Below are 4,859 nucleotides of genomic sequence, written 5' to 3'. Positions count from 1 at the left end.
GTTCCGATGGAGCGAAGCCTCACTGTGCGCTCCTGGCCTCCCAGGGAAGAATCATGAGCAAGTGTCAGGTGTCCAGCAGAATCTATCTTACGTCTCTTGGAATAAATATTCCCTTTGGCTTAGTAAGAGCAAAACCCTTTAGTCCAGCCTGGATGTTGGAGAACCTTCTGCTTGCTTAAAAGCCAAAGCAATGTCAGCAGAGCCAAGAAAAATGTTGGAGAGATTCTAAGAACATGCCCTTGTGTAGTTTTCCTGACTGAAATCCACTCTGCCTAACACTGGGGACCTGGGAGCTGCTTTGGTGGAGGAACCCAGCCCCGTGGTCAGAATGGGGTGGATCCTGACACAGAGCCTTCAATTTCTGATGGGCTCCACCTCGCCCCAGCCTCTTTGTGCCTTTTGTGTGGTTCCATGCCAGGGTTTTGAGCTGCGTTTGGAGCCTTTGGTTAGAATTTTCTAAGGAGCATTAAAAGCGAGTACCACAGCCCCCAGCTGGGCATGGAGCCTTTCATCAGAGGGGGCGTGTGCACAAAGAAAAGGAAGCAGCCATTTACTTCCAGAAATGATTCCTGGCTAAGAAATGATTATGAGAAATGAAAGACTAGACATAGGAGACGGACTATGAAATCCTGAACTCTTTTTCCTTTTTTTCTTTCTTTTTTTTTTTTTTTGAGACGGAGTCTTGCTCTTGTCGCCCAGGCTGGAGTGCAGCGGTGTGATCTCGGCTCACTGCAACCCCCACCTCCCGGGTTCAAGTGATTCTCCTGCCTCAGCCTCCCGAGTAGCTGGGATGACAGGCGCCTGCATCACGCCCAGCTAATTTTTGTATTTTTAGTAGAGATGGGGTTTCACAGCGTTGGCCAGACTGGTCTCTTGGACAGGCTGGTCTCAACTTCTGACCTCGTGATCCGCCCGTCTCAGCCTCCCAAAGTGCTGGGATTACAGGCGTGAGCCACCACGCCCGGCCGCATATGTTAAGTCTTGTTAGTCTCCGTCCTAAACTTGACTGATCCTTATGGGACATGTCAGTCTGAATGAGACCCTTCCCTGGACACTCTCATACTCTATCGTCCCACCCAGGAGGCCTGACTCAGCCCCGCTTGGTCTGATGTCCCTCTTACCCCTGAGGGAGGTGGCGCTCGCCACAGGACGCCCCAGGCCAGATTCTTCTTCCATCCACACCTCGGTCATTCTCCTGTGTCCTCAGCTAAATGTTTGTTTTGGGGGAAAACCCACACTTTCTTTAGCTCCCAAGATTCTGGATTGGTGATTGGAATACAGATGTTTCAAAACTGTTCACATTCTGGAAACATGTTTTATTGGGACATCCAGAGCTGTTGAGACACTTGGGATCCGTCTTCAGCTCCGGTTAGCTTATTAATTCCCGAGGGACCATCCATCCCTGTTCTAGTATCTGAACATTTGGGTTCAAGACACTCCACTTCCCTGCTAGGTGGCTAGAGAAGCAAACCAGGGCCCAGAAGGTGTTCTAGAAAGGCGGGTGGATGGGGAGAGAATGGGGGAGGATCTGTCCCAGCCTGTCCCCAGCCCAGCTGCCCTTTTCCTGTGGCCGTCAAATCTCTGTGTCCACAGTGTCATCCTTCCCCGGACAGTGCCAGACACACTTCCCTGACTCGCTTTGGCGAGCCCTGGCTTTCTCTGCTTCTTCTTGACCATGCCCTGCAGTCATCATCCACAGTTCCCCGAATCTCTCTTTTTACATGATTATTATTTTTTAGAGACAGGGTCTTGCTGTGTTGCCCGGGCTGGAGTGCAGTGGTGCAGTCATAGCTCACTGTCACCTCAAACTTCTGGGCTCAAGGGATCCTCCCACCTCAGCCCCCCAAGTAGCTAGGACTCCGGGTGCACGCCACTACACACAGCTTCGTTTTATTATTTATTTATTTATTTTTTGAGTTGGAGTCTCGCTGTGTCGCCCAGGCTGGAGTGCAGTGGTGCGATCTCGGCTCACTGCAAGCTCCGCCTCCCGGGTTCACGCCATTCTCCTGCCTCAGCCTCTCAAGTAGCTGGGACCACAGGCGCCCGCCACCACGCCCGGCTAACTTTTTGTATTTTTAGTAGAGACAAGGTTTCACCGTGTTAGCCAGGATGGTCTCGATCTCCTGACCTCGTGATCCGCCCGTCTCGGCCTCCCGAAGTGCTGGGATTACAGGTGTGAGCCACCGCGCCTGGGCCTGCAAGTCTGTCTTTAGATCATGTGGCTTTGCTGCCCCCCACTTCTGTACAATGTGAGGCCGTGACCCCTGAAGTCCCGCCCCGTGGCTTCTGTACATGATGGGACCGTGACCCCTGAAGTCCTTGCCCTGTGAACCTTCCTCGGTGCTTTTCTTTCTGGGCATTTCTGCCCTCCCAGCACCGACCTGGCTTCATGGAGAGGAGACCAGAGGGTCCCCTCCAGAGTCATCTCTCTTGGGAGGAGTTTTGGCCAGCTTCTTTCTTTCCTTAGCCTAAGGTCATGGAGGTGATGTAGGCGGGGTTTGGAGCTGTGGATGGAAATTTGAGGCCTGTGCTGGTTCAACTCCAAGAACAAAGACTACTTTGACAACAGCCAGTGAGCAGCTTCTGCTGGGAGTTCTCCGGGAGGGGGCGGGGAAGAGAGGCCTCTGTAAACAGGGTGTTTCCATGTCTCAGAAACAGATTCAGTAAGAGAGTCAGCATCGTCTTCCCCCAGCCTTTCCCTTCCTGGCCTGATTGACACCCTTGCTGCCTGAGTTGTGGAGAGAGAAGGAATGGGCAGGAGAGATAGGAAACAAGGCCCTGGTGTGTGTTTTCTTCTATCCATTTAAAAATAGGAAGTTGGCCAGGTGTAGCCTTCCCCAAGTAGCTAGGACTCCAGGTGCACCCCGCTACACACAGCCAAGTTTTATTTTTATCTTTTAGTAGAGACGGGGGCTCACGCCTGTAATCCCAGCACTTCGGGAGGCCGAGGTGAACACATCACCTGAGGTCAGGAGTTCCAGACCAGCCTGGCCAACATGGTGAAACCCCGTGTCTACTAAAAATACAAAAATTAGCCGAGCGTGGTGGCGGGCGCCTGTAATTCTAGCTACTAGGGAAGCTGAGGCAAGAGAATTGCTTGAACCCGGGAGACAGAGGTTGCAGCGAGCCAAGATCGCGTCACTGCACTCCAGCCTGGGCGACAGAGCGAGACAATGTCTCAAAAACAAAACAAAGAGGCCGGGCGCGGTGGCTCACGCCTGTAATCCCAGCACTTTGGGAGGCCGAGGCGGGTGGATCACGAGGTCAGGAGATCGAGACCATCCTGGCCAACATGGTGAAACCCTGTCTCTACTAAAAAAAAAAAAAAAATACAAAAAATTAGCTGGGCGTGGTGGCGGGCACCTGTAGTCCCAGCTACTCGGGAGGCTGAGGCCGGAGAATGGTGTGAACCCAGGAGGCGGAGCTTGCAGTGAGCCGAGATCGCACCACTGCACTCCAGCCTGGGCGACAGAGCAAGACTCTGTCTCAAAAACAAGACAGAACAAACAAAAGAAACCCCTGCAATTGAGGCAGTTGCGGCGGAGATGGGGGTGGGGGGCTTTGCCTCATTCAGGAGCTGTGTAGGAAGTGACTGAGCAGAAATGAGGAAGAGAGAAGCATGGGGAAGGACTGCCAGGTTTCTGGTGTTGGGACACTGGGTGGAGGGCAGTTGGTTGCATTCGTGGAGACAGGGAACCGTGGCGGAGAAAGGCAGGGAGGGAGGGAGGGGAGGTGGTCACTTACGGGAAGGTGGCCGTGCTGGGGAGGCAGCACCCTGTGCTCACGCTGGAATTCTCAGTTACCTGGCTCTAGATGAGATGAAGGCAAATTATTTTTTTTCTCCCTCTTTTTGGTATGAGTTTTTTTTTTTAGATTTAATTTAATACAATAAAATTCACGGTTCTTAAGGACCCAGCTCAATGTGTTTGAACACCTGTTATACCGATATGAACAATTATCCAAACAAGACCGAGAACGTTTCCGTCTCCCTGCAGAGTCCCCTGCTGAGCCTCTCTGGTGACTCCCCCTGCCGCCCGTCACTTTGGTTTTCCGTCACTGTAATTTAAGTTTCACCTGTAGAGCGTCATGGAAATGGAATCACACAGTCAGTGTTATTTTGTGTCTGGCTTCATTTGCTCAGCACGATTGTGAGGTTTATCCTTGTTTTTTATGTGTCAGTTTGTTCCTTATTGCTGAGAAGTGTCCCCTTGGACGAGCATCTTGTCACAGTGTATCCATTCTTCCAATGATGGATGTATGTGAGTTATTGTCAGTTTGGGGTGGGGGAAGGCTGTTATAAATATTTTTATGGACTTAAAAAATTATCTTGGGTAAATACTGGTGAGTAGGAATACTGAGCGGTAGAATACTGAGTCGATTATCGGGTAAATGAACATTTACCTTCATAAGATGGACCAAACAGTTCTTCAAAGTCGTTGTACTGACCAGGCACGGTGGCTCACGCCTGTAATCCCAGCACTTTGGGAGGCCAAGGCAGGCAGTTTGCTTGAGCCCAGGAGTTTGAGACCAGCCTGAACAACATGGCGAAACCCTATCTCAACAGAAAATTTTAGAGTGTGGCGTTGTGTGTCTGTAATCCCAGCTACCCAGGAAGCTGGAGGATCACTTGAGCCTGGCGTGCTGCAGCGAGCTGAGATCGCACCACTGCACTCCAGCCTGGGTAACAGTGAGATCTTGTCTCAAACAACAACAACAAAGTGTTTGCACCATTTACGTCCCCGGCAGCGGAGTGTGAGTTGCACTTGCTCCTCGTCCTCACCAGGGTTTGATACCGTGGGTCTGTTTTACTTCAGCTATTCTAGTCAGTGTGAAATAGTTTTAATTTGCATTTCCTTGAT

Source organism: Hylobates moloch, unplaced genomic scaffold, assembly GCF_009828535.3.
Source record: "Hylobates moloch isolate HMO894 unplaced genomic scaffold, HMol_V3 SCAFFOLD_19, whole genome shotgun sequence".
NCBI classification, from domain to species: Eukaryota; Metazoa; Chordata; class Mammalia; order Primates; family Hylobatidae; genus Hylobates; species Hylobates moloch.
Note: the sequence above shows the minus strand (reverse complement) of the source record.